Raw genomic sequence first — 19,869 nt, forward strand, 5'->3', positions numbered from 1 at the left:
GAACTGCATTTTTGATTGCGATTTGCATTCCAGGAAAATATACCAAGAATATATATATATATTTTTTTTAAAGTTCAGATGACAGCAAGCATCATTTGCATAAAGAATATTTGCTCAAACCAAGGATGATCCAGTTTAAAGAAAAAATATTGACGTAAATATTTATTTGCATTTCTAAGAGGGCTGCAAATCCATGCTAACATAGGCACTCCTCTGGTATTTTCAGTTCACTCTGCTTCATTTAACTTACCACTTTTAAACCGGTTATTTTAAAAGTCATTTCCAGGGACAGCTAATGCCATGATAACGAAAAGAAAAAGAATCGCCCTCCTTCCATATACATGCAGTGTGTCCATGTGCCCAGTACAGAAAAGGGAGACAGACAGACAGAGACATATATAAGTACAGTATGTAGAAAAGTGGAGAGTATATTTACTTTTTGGTTCTAGATCTCATTAAAATTCCTACAGGTTTCGCCAGTAAGTGCAAAGTGAGCCCTCCATCTAGATGTGGCGTTTCTTATTTATAAATCTGCGGATCACATTTTGCATTAAAACGTCCTGGGGGGCGGTAGTGTGCAGAGACGGTGCTCAGATTACTCAGTGAAACCGGGCACCTGGTCGGACCGAGTAGGCAGCTACGGCAGTATGGACCTGCTCCTGTGAGTGCGTTGGCTAAGCTCGACTCAGATTTCGGCAAATAATACATAAACATAAACATAAATAGATAAGTGGGGTGCTCTCACTGCATTTGTCGGCTGACCTGGAACACCATTCTGTGTCTCCATTAAGAAGATTTTTGAGGGGGGGGGGGGTAGTAGACGGAAACAATTTGGGTGCAATTATCGTACTTTATTAGGCCTATATTTTATTTTATCTAGTTTTTAGTGCCCGGGGGTACTGGTGATGGGGCAGTGGTTTGGGGCTGCCATCAGCGATGGAGCAACTGGGCCCTCACAGGCCGGACGGGGCTCAGGTTTGAGTCAGCGGGCCAGATCAATTGTAACCCCCCCCCGGTAAACCTGCGCATCATGGTGGACCCGTAAGAGGAAGCCTCTTTGTCGTGTGTGGGGGGGTGGGGCGGCATATGAGCCAGACAGATGATTGTCCATGATGCTGAAATATCCCCCTTACCTCTCCGAACACCAGTGCAAACCTGCAGGTCCGTCACCCCTTTCCAATTCTCCCCTTGGCTTTGTTCCCAAAGCTAGCTGGGTCATGCAGGTCACGGCCGAAAGGGTCCCCGGATTCAGCGTTTGGCTGGCTTCCCTCACAGCAAACCGGCTTGTCCTTAGTCTGTGAGCTTGTTAAGCCTTCCTCTCCCACCCCTGTGCAAGAATAACTATTATTGGAAAGGCAGAGCAATATAATTACTCATTATTTCGAACGCTAAATGAGAAGTACTCCGGATGATTGGCAAGCAGAAAAATGCTTCTTAATAATGACGAAAGTCTCATCAGTGGAAAGAAACGCTTCAGTGATAAGGCGATTTTACAGCGTGCTATGGATACCTACAAATAATTATACCAATCTTGCTTTTAAAAATAATGCAGTTTTCAGCGCCGTGCTGGGAAAAGGTCACGGCAAGACAACATATTAGTGTTAGTGTTTTTATTAGAGTGTTTGTCAGCAGAGCAGGACAATCCAGGCGGAAACGCGGTTGGCCACTGATTAGCATTAAAATGCTAAGGATGTCATCTTTTGATAGTGCTGTGATAAAAAGCATCTGTTAATTATTCTGTTTTGGATTTATGGCCACAACTGTTTGGCTTTGCAGCTGTGCAAACAGTTCTGCGTTGCGTTTATCGTGTAAGCGCGCAACTGAACGTTTCCTGGCTTAGCATGCAATACTCTCGCAATGGAGATAGCAGATTAATCGGAATTGATTCTCTGGGAGCTGCCAGGCACGATTCCACACTGGTTACCTGTTATCCGGGAACATGGTAATTGATTTAGAATTTGTAAACTATTTAACTGACTACTCTCTTTAATGGGAAGTGTGGAAACACATCATCTTTGATTAAGAGATGGATTCTGGCTGGAGAATGTGAATTTGTTCCTTACATAACAGGAGATTTAAGGGACAGTTTTCTGCAGATCTGTGTGTTTTTTTAATATGTTTTTCTTTTTAAAGTGGCACAATGTTTGAGTTTTGGATCCGTGACCCATAGCGGTCACACGCCGCACACTGCAATCAAACCAGTGGAATCCTTCATCACGAACACAGACACATGCCGCAAATTCATCAGGAATGTGGGGCTGCAGACTAAGACCACCGTATCAGCACAGGTATAGATTTCTGAGAATGGGGTCAGGGGGCGCTGGGGAGACGATAACATTACACACGTGTGGGGGGCGGCTGCTTCGAAACAGTGGTGGCCTATCCCAATTTCCACATGACACCAATAGCCAGGCTCCCGGCGCCCCTGTGCTGCTCTCTGGTGTCCATTTCCCATCTGCTTGTGACTGCATAGGGACTGTAAGCCAGGCACTCATGGGGCCTGCCTCTTACTCACGCTCGTAAAGAACAGAGTCCCGCTTTCTTGACGTGGACAATGACTCTTCCTCTCTTTCACCGAAGTGTTTTCCAAAAAAAGAGCGACGACGACGTCCATGACTAAAAGGCAATAACGTCTTGAAATATCACCTGGAAGCTCATGCCACAGTCAGGTTCTGTATACAAGCTGGCTGAAGACCAGCTTTTATCTACCGGCAGTTTGGATACTTAATGAGGATGGTGCCTAGACCAGGGTCCCCCGATTCCGGTCCTGGAGGGACCAGTCTGCAACGCAGTCTGCAGATTTCTCTGCTGACACGCACCTACTAAACCTGGTAATTAGCTCATTAATTTAAGATGTGTTTGAGCTGGGAAGTCTGCAAAATAGCCTTCCCCGACTAGAAATCGGGGAGCCCTGTTCTAGGGCCAATGCGTAAGCAGTGTACTACCACAGTTAACTGAACATGTATGTAAACACTGACTTCTTTAGGTTCTCACTGCCACCTGTCGATTTACTGCCATTTGCACACTATTTATCGACGCTTATTATTAATATGTTGTCTCCATTACACTTATGTCTGTGGTGCCACAGTATTGAAGCTCAGCAACAAAGCATTTCACTACCGCGTAAAACTACGTAATGAATAAAACGAATCACAGGAAGGCTATCAGGATATTTTAGATGCCGGACACAATGTGCTTCTTGTATTGTGGGTTTTATGCATATTTAGCCAGGATCGCTAGTATAAAAAGTACCCGACTTGCATTTTTGATTACCATGTCCGACGTCAAGTTAACATCTTATTCTTGCTCAATCCTGTTATTCCGAAGCAAAGTATTTTAATATTTTCTCCACCGCCAGTCTGACCCAGTCGGCCGGCACCGGAACCACCCACACCCCTTATCGCGCAATTCACAGCAGCGCAGCTCAGCGGTCGGCCGCGGTGGCTCTTTGTGAAGCTCCTGATAAGCCTCAGCCGCGCTAAATCGAGTGGCCTCTACGCCTCCCCGGGCCTGCGAGAGGGCCGGCCGGCCGGGCGGGAGCCACGATGGCCCACGACGTCTGAAAGGAATTCAGAGCTGGGCCAACACCAGACAGACAGCCCCATAGCAGCCAGGAAGCTCAAATGGAAGTACGGGGTTCAGTTCGCTTGGTGTTGATGCCAGGTGACTGCCACGAAACCGGAAGGTCGTTCCATCCTCAACTCGAGTCTGTATGGCTTCGGGAGATCGCCTGGGGTCTCCTATAGCGATCCGGTCCTATTCTAATATTTAGGACTGCCCCCTCCCCATTTATTACAGCTAGTAAGTGCTAATCTGTACCTTTAGGGTCCAATTACTTTTCACTGGGGCTGTACCCTCAAGGGTCTGCCAACTGTATCCTACAGTAGCTGTCAGTAAATGTATCTTTAAGGACTCTGAGGAACATTTCTGTACCATTGGAGGAATATTAATGTTGTTCGTACGCTGGGGAACGAAACTGATCCATGGCTATAACCTTTTGCCAGATTTCTATAAAATTACATTTTATATAGCTGGTCCCCACAATGTCAAAATAACAGGTTTTTATCACATTGGGGAGACATTTGGTCCCCACAGTGTAATATACACATGACCACACACACACACACACACACAAATGCATACATACCACTCAAACACAAAATAATCAGTGTCCTTAAATGACCCATTATTTTAAACTGCACGCTTTGAAGTGTGGGTGGAGAACAGAGTGTCAGAAGAACACGGAGTGAACATGCAAAAACCACACAGACAGGGTTGGATTCAAGCCATGAAGACAGCAGCGCTACCCAGACACTACGTCAGCCTCTGTACCGACTAAATCTGTCAAATTCCTCTGTGAAATGCAATGATGACAAAACACCTGCATCTACTTCCTAAATGGACCTTTAGGGGGCGCCGATGAGTCTGCCTGTAGCGTGGCGATGCCGTTCCATTCCGTCACGTCTGTGAGATGGTGGCGCCGATCGCCACTCTCCTGGCAGCCATCTGGCCCGTTAACGGACGTGCGCGCGTTCGACTTCCTGCCTTCGCCGGCTTCACAGGTCGCTGTCAGCGGACGTTTCTGACGTAGTGGAACGGGCAGAGCGGAGACGGCCGGGGTGAAGTGTGACAGCGGCGGAGAGCACAGCGGAAAGTCACGGTTCACGCTTTGCCTGACTGTGGCCTCTCGCTGACGGCTCAACTCCTCTGATTTCCATCAAGCTCACCTCGCACTCGGTGCCTTGTCAAGCATTGAGTCTCTGCTACTCCTGGTGTTTCATGCTCCTACTCGCCTATCTGTCTCTGCTCTCCCTGTACTCATCCATGCTGCATTTTTACCATAGTAATAACCAGTAACCCCTTTTGGACTTAATGAACATATTTTTTAAGTGAAACATGCCTATATGGGTAATATTTATCATCTATTGGACAATATATAGGTTTTTGGCCAGTTTAACTTTTTTGGACTTTTTACAATTTTTTTAACTTAAATTCCATCTTTTCATTATTCCCGGTGCCATTAAAAAAATGATGTTTTTTTCAGATCCGACACTTTTCAGAACGTCTTTATGACACTTCCCTATGCACTGAACATATGGTACGATTTCATAATGAGACACTTATGAACAAATTCATATTCAAGCATATTCCGTCATTCAAGTATAAATGTTTTCATTCCACAGTTTAAATTATAACATCAAAAAATGAGAACGGCAGAGTGTTGGCTTAGCGGGTAGCGCAGTGCTGGCTCCAGTCTCTGCCGAAGCTCTTTGTGTGGAATCACTGCGTGTTTGGTCTCCTTCCATAATGCAGAGACATCCGTAAACTGTCCTTAGTGTATGCACACGTGCGCACCAAGTAACACGCTGGCAGTGCATCATGGGAGCAGCCTGATTCGCGGCCTGTTCTGTCTGGGATGGCTTCCAGGCTAGCTATCAAACAACCAGTCTTGTCCCGTGTGCCTCAGCTGTCCGCAATCCTCACACAGGGTCAGGAACCGAACGCAAGCCCCAGCAACCCGGCTTCGTGCCAATACGAAATCTTGGATGAACGGCAACAGAAAATGGATAAAATAAATGGCTAATGCCTATTGAATGTTGTTTACTGTACTTCACTATTGTTTATCTAGATAAAGCAATAAAATTGAGAGCAGCTATAAAGCCTGGAGTAAATTTTCGAGACGGGCTTATTTGGGTTGTTTCCAGATGCGTTCCAGGCAGTTAACAGCCATCAGTGTCTTTCATAAAGCGCTTTTAACATCACCTGGGGCAGCCCTAACTAATCGATACAGATAGAGTATTTGGACTATATGTCAATGCAGAACATGCTGATCACTCATGCATAAAATTTGTCGACGGCGTTCTGCTGTTTCGGCCTTTTAGTTTATCATTCCATCCCTTGCAAACATGAGCTACGTTCCTAAAACTGGATCAGACATTTGGGAGCCTTTCACTTTCAAATCAGACGGGTCGCTCGTGCCGTGATGAGACAAATTAATGGAAATGAGTTTTCCCAAACGGTTAAACACTCGTGGCAAGCAGATACAAGAACGGCTCGTCTGCTAAATGAAATAATTGATCATGTCGAAAGTGATGTATAGGTGAGGCAAACAGCACATTACAGTGCAGCTAGGCTGAGCTTCCAGTGAACACCCAGGTACAGGTGTAAACTGTATTAGCATAAACGCAACATAACATCCTCTAAACAAAGAACCTAATAAGACGACTGTTCAAAACATCAGAAAGTGCGACATTAAAAGTATTAGACTTAATACTGTACATCTCTAATATCACAGCTTGAGGATGATAATAATAGCATTAACAACAGTCTTTTCTTTATTGAAAGCTCACTTAAAACCAGGGAAATCCTTAGGATGATACTGTAAGTATGAATTACTCAATCTGCCATGTACAGACATGCACAGTTCACGCACTTCCTCAAAGCACAGAAAAGCCACAATGTTAGAGTTGCCGCTAGAACCATGTATTCCCTGTCAGAGCAAACTATGATCCACGATATTCCATGAAGCTCTAGGTAATTAGCTTAATGAATAGAGATGACTGCATTTTGAAGAATAATTGACCGTTACTTTGATTCACAGCATCAAAATTGGCCATATAAACATAGATATGTCTAAATTCACTAAGCTAGAATATGCGTATCCATTTTTTTAAGCCAACAGCATGATATATAACATTTTAATGTGCTTCCTTCTCCCATCAGCAATGCTTCTTGGTCCAACACTGTGCTCAGGTTAACAGCAAAAGTTTTTGCACAGTAAACTTCACACTGATTTATTTAGTGATGTAAAAGTGAGCACAGCTCATTGGCAGGGGTCTGGGACTGGGAGTAGAGGCACTGGGGTTAAGGACTATAATCAAGGGACCTGCAGTGATATGATTCCTCTGATAGATACAGAATTCAAACCCACAACTATACAGACACAGTCTGCAATTTTCAGGATCTGAAACTAACGGCGTTTACATTTGCATGGCACAAGTGTCACTTATGAATTGCTCCGGTCAGGTAGGATCTGCTGGAAATTTCTATTACCTCATTACTTCTGTTTAACACAGGCAATTCGTGAAGCGCTTCAGAAAAATCACAGGCACATGTAGCGGACATTCCAGCATGTACGTGTGAAGGCCGATTTCTCAAAGAACTCCAGAAAACAGCTCATTTTGAGATGCACTGCACCAGCGTGAAAAGAATTCTCTGCAAGAAAAGCAGGCGTGGTACCGGCACTGAATAAATACGTCTGAGCTGTGCTGTGCAAAGATTACAGCCGTCGCACGTCTGTTCTTCAGAAGAGCCCGTGTGCATTAAAGATGCGTTCGGCCCTGAAAGTGCAAAATTAGATGCGGGACTGGCAGTTAAATCATGATCTTTAGCAAGACAAAAATGAAGACAAAAGTAAAGTGTCTCTACAGACCGAAAAAAAAAGAAAACACAACACGACAGAATTACACACTCCCAACTACATTTTTGGCGATGTTCCAGAGTAATTATAGTGTCTAATTTCATATCAAAGCCATGTTAAAGGAGCTTTTGAATTGGTAGCATAATTATGAGCAGATAACAGTTGACAGGATGTGATTAAGATATGTGTATCCAACAGAGACTTCAATGGTTAAGTGACAAAGACAAAAAAAAAAAAAATAGTATCACATCTTATGATTAATATTTTAGAATCATGAAAATTTCTGTGGTAAATTAGCAGAAATCCATTCCGCATAGAACTACGATGAATTACAAATAAGTAAAATACAGGAACAAAAATATTTTTTCCCCAGACCATTTTCTGCATTAAAATTTTTTTAAAAAAAATCACTTACTATTAAATCTTATCATTAATAAGCATATTGAAGTGATCAGTTAATACTCCAGACATGGAAAGAATGATCTACGAAAGTAAATTTAAAAATTAATTAATTAACTCATGTCATATTCCAAGTCTTGATATCACATATCAAATTTCTACAATCATTTGTTAGATAATGGAAGATTCAGGGCTGATGATTAACCCGGAAATTTAAAACATTATCCTGACTTGCAAATGCAATATTAGCATGTTTATTACCCTCTATTCCGGGAAACTGCACAAAAGAAATGTCCTTTGTGCAAATTCCCTGGTACTTTTAGGCTTCACCTTCGCATATAAAAAATGAGACCCCTGGTGGCTGAGTTTGGGTCTGTAGCAAACGGAGTGTAACCAGGAGTTAGCGCAGGTCTGTGATGCAGGTGGAACGAGCAGATGTCGGACTGCTCCGAGAGTCGCTCGCGGGCGGTCTGGTACAGACCACGCATTGCGGAGTCGGGCAGATGGCGGGGGTTACAGATTGCTTGCGGCAGTGTCCTACAAATGTGGTTACTGTGGCACATCGCAAACCCCCCCTCTCCACAATCAAACACTTTCTTGTGCGGACCCTCTCTCTGTCTCATTATCATCCCTGATTAAGGTATGCCCTATTTAAATCGTTATTCTTGAAACTAAAAAGTAGAGTTGTCAACGCTGGTTGTCCCTCTGTTTGGCAAGATTCTCCGTATTCTGTTAACCAGGTGAGGTGCTGACACTGAAAACTGAGAACAAAAAGATCCTTAGATATCCTTGTATGTGTGCATATCTATATTTTATATATCTATGACACCAGCTACACGAACAGCCTGAATGTGAACATTCCAAATCTAGACACGCCAGACTTCTGTGCACATCTGCTTAATCCATTCCAAAGGTCAGCAGAAAACAGCCACAGGTTTTTATAATGAGGTGGAAGATGAAAATTCAGTAATCATACACACGCACAAACACACACACGCAGTTATATTCATATCTTTGTGGGGACCGTCCATTCATTTCTATGGGGAAAAACCCTAATCCCAAGACAATGACAACCTTAATCCCTACCCAGACCTAACCTTAACCATAAGTAACCAAACAAAACGTGAGACTTTTGGTGTTTTTAGGTTTTTGACTGGAGTCACAGTCAATATTTTATAAAACTCATTAAAACATTACAGGTTTTTATTACACGTAGAGACATTTGGTCCCCACAATATACTGTATATATACTCTCACACACAAAGTTCCTTTAATTTGCTTGTACACCTAGATGGAAGCATAAACACCCCAAACTACACCACATGGCAGCCAAAAAGAGCAACATGACATAAGGCTATGAGTGTGATACAAGATCTGTTTTGTGGCTAAAACACTTTTAAATGTTGCTGGATATGACAAAAAAAAGGCGTATTGAAAGGCACGCTATGGAGTTGTTAATTGTGGCGTTCTGAAATGCACTTATGAAGAACACTCATCTCCGAGAAGATCTCCACAGCTCATCTTACTGAAGGGCAGGTGAAAGTCCCGCAGCCACCTCTGTCAGGAAAGGCAGGCTACTAACTTCTGAAGAAGTTCCTGAGGTTCATCCAAGACCTTGATATACTCATTACCCAGAAGATACTTACCTGTCCATTACCGCACAACTCAATGGGTAAAGATACGGAGAAATACTGCGAATCCTTCAGACAGTACTGGCCTTAGTAACCAGTCCTGAAAAATCCCCAATGCCAAAATGCTAGCATACAAAAAGAGTCCTTCAAGAAGATGTCGCCCCCCAAATCCGTCTTTTAGGGTGGCCTCCAACTTTATTGACCAGAGGTGGGTAGTTCAAGTCCAGAGAGTAGAAGTCCAGACCAAGATTTTGCTTCTACCAACCAGTTGAATACTCTGTGACTGTGACTCTTTATGCTCAACTGGATGGTTGAAACAAAATCTTGGTCTGGACTCTCTGGACCTGAATTACCCACCTCTGTATGTGACAGAATGTTAAATGCCCATTTATATATCAGTGTTTTTCGGATTGGAAGTGGATTTTGGGATAAGTAATCTTGGGTATAGGTACATGGGGAACACCTTGGTGTACAGGGAGAAAAGCAGCGGAAGTTATTTTAAAACGTGTAATATGACAGATACATTTAATTTAAAACCAGTCGAGATCTGTGGTTGGGAAAATTACTCTGTATTAAAATCGAAGTTATTTCATAACAGACCGAGGCGACGCAGTGTAATGAAATTCCTCAGGGCCAAATGTGTGAGCCGTACAGGCAAATTTTCATGAAATTGAGGATAACACATTGTCTGTTCAATGGCTAGGTCAGGGTGGAGAGAGATATAAAAATAAGATAAAAATAAAAATTAGTTTAGTGCACTTTTTAATGGGTATCTATAATATGTAAAGATTTTTTTTCAGTAGCACAATATCACAGTAAGCTTGTTTTTACTAATTCAGAACATGCAGCATGCATTTTGCATTCATTTAAAATACTTCATTGGAGATGAGATATTGCTAAAAATGACTTCCATCCAAATTCTGGATCCACTACTAATGCCGATCCGCACAAAGTCACTGAAATGATGTGTCCTTCAGGATATAACAGCCAGCAAACAAGAGTGTGTAAAGTACGTTTCTGATGGATGCGAAACTTCCCGCAGAAGGCATTTATATACGTTTCTCGGCGATTTTTGTGGCTATTTTAATTCTTTGGATATCTTTTGGTTAAGAGCTGAGAGACTGAACTCTGACTGAGCCGACTTAAGTTCCCCGCTTTCAGCTCAGGACACCAGGATTTCATTCTCAGCCCAACCTTCCCCAACGGAGTCTCCCTATCAGGTCTAAGATGATGTTTCATCACAATGAACAGGAAGCAGTCTGTACACGTGTGGCTTGTTTCTGACTGTGAAAGTAAGGTGTCACAGGGCTGGCCCAAGCATTTCGGGGGCCTTAGGCAAGGTGTTGGACAGCAATCCCTCCAGACTGTGAGCCACACAGCACACACTATGTTCTGCATCTGACTTGAACACGATCCAAATCAAATTTCTTGTTAAACATCACATGCCTAAATGTTGGATTTAGGGGTTAGGGAGGGGGGGGCAAATGAAGAGCTTAAATGCTACTGTAAGACTGCCGAATTATTTTTTTAAATTAGGCTTTTATTCAATCAGCACAACACATTAACATAGTTTACATTTGAATATTTCAAAAGGAACCAGTAACGTCTGTTGGGAAATTTTTGATGCAGCCTGGCTGTCTGAACATCGTGTCAGAATGTCATAGGGACACCTTTCTCGCAGATGTAGGCTATGCATATTTACGCAAATTTACATACGCATTCTATATATTAAATAAATAGGTACTTTGGTTTAAAATTTTTTTTTTTTTTTTAAATCACTCAGGCGTCGGCCGTCTTTAGGACCATGGAACCTCGCGTTTCTCACGGTAACTTTTAAACTTTTCAGTGTCAGTAATTTTGCATTTTAATAATGGGTCCATGTAGTACAGTAAAATCCAGTTATAACAAACTTCACGGGACCTGGCAAAACAGTCCGTTACATCCAGAGTGGATGGATGGATGGATGGATGCGTGACTATTAATAATCCCGACTACGTATCTGCGCTGGATATCACCGGCACGCCACGCGCCTTGTAGGCGGAGCCTGCATGTCCGTTATGGTGAACAAAACTATGCTGGATATCCTGGCACGCTGCATGTCCGTTATAGCGAACAAAAATACAGCTAAAAGCAGACCAGGGGACCAAACTGTTTGTCCGTTATAAGCGAAATTCCGTTATAAGCGAGTCCACATTAACGGGATTAAATTTTCACATTGGCGAGGATCGTCCACCCGGAATCCTCACGACTGTGAAGGAGTGACTGTGCATTATATATATTGTACTGTAGTCCTGCCACAGGGCTTTCAGCACTTACAGATGGGCGTTTCACATTCAAGAAGGGGCCGACTTCAGATTTTTCTTTTCAGTACGTAGGCTATTTTTTATTTTTTTTTTTAAAGAAAATACCAATCAAAAATCCTCTTTGCCAATATAAAAATACAGGGCTGGGCGATACTATGGTAATGATAATTATCACGATATAGATTTCTCCTCAATATGCATGGGGTAGATACTGTGTTCGTCAAGGTTTATCGCCCCACGTGTTGCCAGCAACATGTTTCGCAACACAATGAAATGGGGTCAGTGTCTCTCTGACTACTTGTCAGTACTGGCAGTGGAGCACAAGCACAAACAGCCATGAAAATTGGGGATTTACTGAACAAATAACAGAATGCAATAGGACAGGTACTGCAGACAGACGCCACACAAAACCGTCAAACCAACAGGTAAGTCCAATGCAATCCGTTCAATAACGATAATCCAGAGGAACCCAAAAGGAAAGTCCACAGTAAAATTCAGTCCATGAGGAATCCCGATAGTAATAATCCAGAGAAATAAGGATTGATAGGAAGAATGTCAGCAGCGGCGTTTCTCAGCAATGACTAAAATAACCTGTTCATCTTAGACTGGCGAAACGCAAAATGCTTTGGCACACGTGGCACTTTTGATTTACTTTTTGCTATTCTTTCCTTTCTTGAACAAAAAGCTCAATGTAGGGGGGTGAGAAAATAGAGCTAATTATTCTGGAACCGTGATTTTGGCCATCAGAACTGTTTGGCAAATGTATAACTATGACTAAACATCTGGTTTCTTAGAGTTTAATTTAAAAAAAACAGTCTTTAAACTGCAAGGAAACAATGATTTGACCATTATCTTGATAATCATCAATATCCGTCGATATTTTTATCGTGATAACATTTTTAGCTCTACTCCTAATAAAATATTCCCTTAGAGGTACTGCTAAGATAGTGACTTTGGAAAGCATGTATGACCATCGTAAGCCTCCTATTGCCTCAAGGGTCCCATGGCAGAAGTTCGCCCCCTACAGGACCCTTCGCTTCATAGCGCTTTATTGGCATTGATAGATTCTTTAGGTTTTTTTGGGAGGGAGGCGGGGCCTCAAACCTAAATTTAATTGTCAGAACGTTATATTAGCAGCCATATCTGGATCTATCGGAAATTATTTTGATGGTGCGTGCATCAGCTTTTCACGGCCCCAAGTCACAAATCCTAAAATGTGTGGCAGAAGAAACTGAACTACCCAACGCCGAGAGGTTAATTTCGAACTGATAAATATAACATCTGTGCATTTCAAAGAGAGGCATTTTATAAAAGGAAGCCATAACTTCTCTAGGGTAATTCCGATGCAGCCTGCCTATCTAAACATCATATCAGAATGTCACCAAATTAATGATAAAACCGATCCTTACAATGCAAGCCTGATGGGAATACAGTGAAGATAGTTCATTTACTTTTAATACACTCAGCATAAAAATATATACATATTAGAGCTAGGCGATATGACAATATTATCAGTAACTGATAAATGTGTTGACATCTGACAGCGATTAACCTGTGATTATTGCCTTTGTCGGGGTAGTAGACTCAGGCTTGACACAAAGATTTATATGTGCATAATAGATATTTAATCAAGAGTTATTTTGGTAAAGAATAAAAAAGTGGGATTACTCACGTGCTAGCCGTTTCTGTGACAGAGGAACATCGACTTTCCTTGTAGTAAGTTTTAAACTTTTCAATGCCAGCTTCATTTTTAATAATGGGTCGAAGTATCACCTGCAAATTTTTTACATTTGGGAGAATCTTCCATTTGGAATTCTAATGAATGTGAAGGGGTGACTGCGTATTACATGTATTGCATTGTAGTCATGCTATGGGGGGGTATTTCATATTCAAGGAGGGGTCAATTTCAGATCACCTGTCAATCCATAGGTGACATTAGGGCCTGCACTATTCTGCATATCGGCTGGGTCCAAATTTAGGAGCTGCATCCGTCGAAGGACTTGGTGTATGAAGGCATAACCCGTGCAGCCTGTGTTCTTCAAAGATCGAATGAAAAGCGTTATTCACCCAAACCCATGAGTCACAAAGCACCTCCCCTATTGCCTAGCTGGGACACACCCACTTTACCTTTGCACAATGACTCTTGGGATGTGTTGGGCTGCGAAGGAAATTGAGAGACCTGACCTTCCCATTCGATAGTGCTTTCTGTTTGACCTTTTAGCATCGTCATCACAATGTGCACACGTGCAAAACTCACATCACAGGACAAATTAAGGCAACGTTTTAATCTACAAGCGAAGTCTGACGTGACGCAATTTACTCTGATTTAAGGGTTTTTGGCTCTTCTAGCGAGTGACATGCAGGCACTACAATCACGATCATTCTTGACAGAGCGGCACAATGTGCAATATTAATACTGACATCGCCTGTTACACACATGCAAATTTAACAAAGACGACTATAGTCAGCTGGCTTAAGAGAAAAAAAGTTATGCAAAAACATTTTTACTCTGTCACAGGTAAGAAAACCTGCAATTTTAATGATCGTTTCAAGATAATGGAGGACATGTTCGGAAAGCAGTACAAACATTACTGCCACTCCCTCCTCTTAAAGCCCATCATTTGTCTTTGCTGTGGGACTCACTCAAACAGTGTGGCATGTTTGTCAGATATTTGATAAAGACACTGTAGGTGAGGAGGAGTGAAGCAAACAAGAACTGGTTACTAAAAGACATTCTCCTTCCCCAGTATGAAAATGTTCTGTATGCCAAGGAGAGGATATCGAGCAAAAGGATTTGTCAGCACTACTTTGTGTCTGTTGACAGAACTGGCGAGAACGTCACCTACTGTACTTATCCGACACATGTTTTTTCAATATTGTGCAGTCCTAGGTGATAAACTTTCAACTAAAGGCCTAAGGTTTAAATTTTAGCATCAGACCATTCACAGCAGACTGCACCCCCAGTTTAGTTTAAATTTCTTAACCAAGTTAACGCCAGTTTAGCTAAAATCACAATGTAAGCTGAAACATTGTAGCACTAGTGGGGATTTACATATCCTAGTATGCTCGCAGGCAGTTGTACATATACTGTAGCCCCTTGTTGCACTGTTGTTAACAGTTGTAGTTCCAGATTGTGGTATGTATGTTTACCCATGTTTTTTGTGAACCCTGTCCAATCCTTGCACGTTCTTAGCCTTGTATAAACCTCCCACCGTGTCTACCTTACAGTCCGCCATCTCACCTCCTCGTGCTTCCACTGTTATATTTGGTTTTGGTGCTTTTTAAGTGCCTGTGTTAGGACTCATTATACGAGCAGAGGGCTGGTCACATGTGACACCTTAAGTTTTCTCCATAAATATGACACTTAAATAAATCCCTCAGCTAAGTAGAAATTAAGAGTAGCACACGGAATCCCTTAAAAGGTTTCCTCAGTTAAAGGAAAATCTTAATGGATTTACTTCATTGAAAGACATTTTATGCAGTAAAATTGTACAGTTTCCATGGAGACCATTTGTTTGCTTGCCTTCAGCCCTGCTCGTGATACCTGTTACCGCCTCCAGTGTTAATTTCGTTGACAAGAATATAGCCTGACGTTTTTATGCACACACACCACATGGATCATGACATTAATAAGAAATTAGTAGAAGAGTGAGCCACTTTGGATAAAACAGTTAAGCACTATAATAGGATGTATTTTAAAATACTTCCTATCGAGCATTAAATATAGGTTGCTTGGTAAATCGAGTGATTCTTCTTTCCTTTACTAAATGTGTGGCTCACTGGGTTCGGGTGCTGTGCCAGAGGTCGGATGGTCATCAGTTTCAGTCCCAGAATTGGCTGAATGATGACAGCATGGGGCCCTTGAGCGAGGCCCTTACCCTCCACTTACCCTGCTTTCCCAAACATGCATATTGCTTCGGGTAAAAGCATCTGGGAAATGAAGATTATCAGGATTATACTTTATTTACAATATTTCATATTATTGACAACAACAATGTATTTCTGTATATTATCATTTCAGGGTCGGTGAGTGGCCCGGCCGTCCAAGTCTCTGAACCCACGATCGGATGATCGCTGGGTCAAGGCCCCGGCTTCGGCAGAACAGTCACATGACCATGGACCCTGGAGCAAGGCCCCCAACCTCCAGCTCCAGGGGTGCCACAAGTTGGCTGACCCTGCCCTGTGACCCCCAAGCTATGGAGAGTAAGATGGGACAAGCAAAGAAAAAAAGGGCAATGTACAACACAAATAAAGCATTTCTTTTTACATTGGTTGATTAAAATTTTCAAATTTGCACATATAACATTATGATTATAATAAGTGCTTTGTGTGGTTATATATGCATACATATACATCAACAATGTATATAACGTGTAGCCATATATTATAACCTCAAATATATGCGAAGTGTATGGTGTAGTGCTTGGGTTGCCCAGTGTCTCTCCCTAACACATCAATAAGCCAAAGGAGGATAATTCTCATCATAAGAACATAAGGGCTGGAAGTGTGTTCTCTAAGAGCTATAATGGAGAATAAGCCATTTATTTCTGTGTGTGTGTGTGTGTGTGTGTGTGGGGGGGGGGGGGGGGGGGTTGAGGTTGACAGTCCAGAAAAGATAAACAGTCTCTTGATGAAGGGCTATAATACCACTGGGCCATGATGAATTCAGGGGGGGAAAAAAAATCTAGAAGCTTACTATATCAACCGAGTTGAAAATCCATCATAAAACTAAATTAAGGGAGCAAAGGTTTGCTTCAGGGAGTCTAGTGGATCCGACATGCTGTGTCTTTATTATATGCTTGGTACAGACTGAGGCCTTGATTACTTTTTAATGACTCAGGGCTGCACCCCAGCCCTGATCTTTTTATTTGCCCCCTTAGATTTGCATGCCCAGCTCCCAGAGACTGGCCTAAACACCAACAGCTTGTCACCGGACCTCAGCACTTCCCCGTTTCATTTACGGCGCCTCCTGAAGTATTTGGAAAAATCATATTTCTTCTCGGTAGATGTTGAATGAAACAACTGCAGATTGTAAAGAATTTCGGCACAGAGCTCTATCTTGAACTCTGATTGAATCGCACAATAATCTTTTTCCCCAATTAATTTTTTGCGTTTTCAGCCCATTTTCACGGTTTTCTAGGAACACTTGTGAGACTCATGATTGTTTTCCTGTCATTTAGAACATCTCTAACAGTCATCGAATTGTTAAATATGGCGCCAATTCTTACTTAACTGGCATAACATTTTCACTGGCCATTCCTTAGCCCTGGGGAGCAGCAGCGCTGTTAGCATAGCACCAAGCTAATCTTCATTACTGTTGCTCACAGTCACAGCCAGAGTAGGGTGACCAGGTAATCCACGTCAGGGGGACACTTTGAAGTACTTCAGATTTTACAAACTGCATTAAAACTGAAGGGCTACCATGCTTGGCTAAATAGTTCAGTGCTTCTTGTGCTTTGGTTTGTTTCCTTGATTGAAAGACTCATCCAGCTGTTTCACATTAACATTAGTGACACGTGCATGATTATAGGAGACTGACCAATCAGCACACAGCAAGAACTCAGTGCTTAAGTGAAATCTAGGTGCTTATAATTGAAACGGTAGTTTACAAATCCTGTCCTGGTTCAAAGTGTCCTCCCAGACATGGATTATCTGTTCACCCTAAACCAGAGTAAATGACTAACGATTAGGCATCAATCCAAACCAAGTGTCCTGAAACAGGAGAGTGAAGCACTCGCTAGAATCCACTGGCAGCATCTTCCCTGGTATCAGCATTAGCTATCCCAAGAGGTCAAGCAACAGAGGTCAAGATTTTTGACTTATTATATATAACACAAAACAAGAGGATAAGCATAATCCAGCTAAGTATCTATGGGGGTGGGGGGTGCAATGAGGGATTTCACAAGGCAGTCCAGGGGCATAAACACTGTTGTCAGTCTGTCATGGTGATTATTTACAAGAACGCAGGCACAGTAAATTTGTGTATTTACATAATAGCCATTTTATTTACACAATGCCCCGAATGATGGAACATCACAGAATCTCCATGGACGATGGACCACATCCTTCAGCACGATGGTAGCTGTTGGTCGATTAACACCATGCCCAGCTACAAACGGGGTGACTGTGCTGTAGGAGCCAATTAAAGAGAGATACCGGCGAGTACTGCGTATGGCTAATGTGAACCAAACCACATGACTTTGATTCACATTCATTCATTTATACACCACTGTTGCATAAACCATAAAGAGTGACTGTACCTCTTCTAACACAGAGAGCGATTAGACCAACCACCTGAGGTGAAATGTCATCCGAGTATAATGCATACACAGGCTTCATATTTATTCATGATAGTGCTTGTATGCATAATTTTCCAGTCCTTGCTTTACTGGAAGAGAGTGTCATTGAAAATATGCTGATATATGTAAAGGTTGTGTTTATAGGCCTTGCATAAGCATCAGACAAATCGAGACCCCGTACAAAAGATCCTAGATAGAATCAAAAAGATATTGGGACTTGACAAAAGGAATCAAACAATATCCAACAAGAAGAAATACAATAAAAAAAGATGAATGAATGGTAATAAGACACTATACATATTATACCTTAATTTAATATTGGCCAATCAAATACAAGAGACCATGAATAATTTATTAGGGGATAGGGTTAGGTCAGATCAAGGCAGTATGTTTTTATATAAATGTTTAAGGTTTAAACTTGGGACCTAGTATTTAGGTGCAAGATCATCACTAAACGAAACTCTACCGGGAAAAAAAAAAAAAAACAAGCAACAAACCCAAAGAGACATCACCCCCCCGCCCCCCCCCCCCCCCATCTCTTAAATCTGAGACAAATGTCTGACACACACCCCTCACACCTTTTTCCATCATGTACCTTCGTCAGTCAAGACTAATGGCTCTGTGATTATTTTCCCACATAAAAGCAAAGATGAATTATCTTTAGCGCACGGAGTTCAGTGCAATGTCTGAATCACTGCAGTCTCCCTCTGATTACATCTGTTAAGCCAGAAAAAGAGAGTTTGTTAAAAACAAATTATAATTACTTAGTTTTATGGTCACTGTAGTGTACAGTATTTCATTAGAGCAGATTTAAAAAAAAAAAAAAAACCAAATTCAAAGCCTAAATATTTTTCTCATCTGGCTCATGGATTTATAATCTGTTTCTTTAGTACTCTTAATTATATCGTGTCTGAAAAGCGCTTGTAATATTTCATACTCTGTCTGATGTGCAGAGTTCTCTTGTGATATTGCCAGTTATGATTTATTGGCTGTCAATATTGTCTTATCTGGATCACATCTGTGCAGTTCAGATGTCTGAGGGTGACTTCTCAATATTTCTCACACAAATCATTATTTATGTCTATTCCTAATTGGATCAGTTAACTGAGAGGGGAAATTAATTTATTTTTTTTTGCTTGCAAATACAAAATGTATATTTTGAGGGGGAAAAAAGGAGCAGATGGTCCATAGAGTATTTAAAGGTTTTGGGGCCCAGGAGCCCGTTTCATACATTAAATGTCCTCATCTCTTATGTAAAGAGCCATATAATGTGAAAGCACAGAATTTCTAGGGCCAGTTTTTAAAAATGTGCAGCGTAACGTGAAATCAGTTACTCAAACAGGGAGGACTGGGGAACTAATTATGCTGTGCGCAGGTTTCAGAACAGATTTGGGTTCATTACTGCTTTTTAGGCAGCGCACTATATCCTTTCAGGGGAGACTTAGCCAGCACCCACCCCCCACCCCTCCCCACCCCCTCCATTTTATATTAAATCTGTTGCCAGCCAGCGGTAGTCTGGAAGAGCTTCTTGCTTAAAAGCCTCTTCTTTCATACACTCCCCAACACTCATCAGCCGATTGCACTTTCACCCTGTACTGGGGTAACCGCCGGATGCATGTGAAAAATATAATTAAGAGGCAATAGCTTTGTGGAAAGAGTTTTTTTTTTTTTTTTTTTTTTTTTTAAAGCGTGCAGCTACTCACATCTTTATGTGGTACTCCAATTACGAATAATGTCGAGGGAAACACGACATCAGCAAGTCGTATGATGGCACACAGAACTGTGGAATTCTCTGTTTTACTCTAAACCAAGTATTA

At 41.9% G+C, this 19,869-nt stretch overlaps 1 long non-coding RNA gene across 3 annotated transcripts in view; it reads right to left on the bottom strand.

Moving 5' to 3' along the window:
* The window catches only part of LOC125749692 (uncharacterized), a 125,380-nt gene that overhangs the window by 86,037 nt on the left and 19,474 nt on the right, over positions 1-19,869 (bottom strand). For 2 of the 3 annotated variants that reach the window (XR_007399987.1, XR_007399988.1), the window contains exon 2: positions 1,134-1,327. The exons of the other annotated variant lie outside the window; for it this stretch is intronic. This is a non-coding gene — a long non-coding RNA (uncharacterized LOC125749692). The remainder of the gene's footprint in view (positions 1-1,133; positions 1,328-19,869) is intronic. 3 annotated transcript variants of the gene reach the window in all.

This window comes from Brienomyrus brachyistius, chromosome 9 (assembly GCF_023856365.1).
Source record: "Brienomyrus brachyistius isolate T26 chromosome 9, BBRACH_0.4, whole genome shotgun sequence".
In the NCBI taxonomy this organism is placed as follows: Eukaryota; Metazoa; Chordata; class Actinopteri; order Osteoglossiformes; family Mormyridae; genus Brienomyrus; species Brienomyrus brachyistius.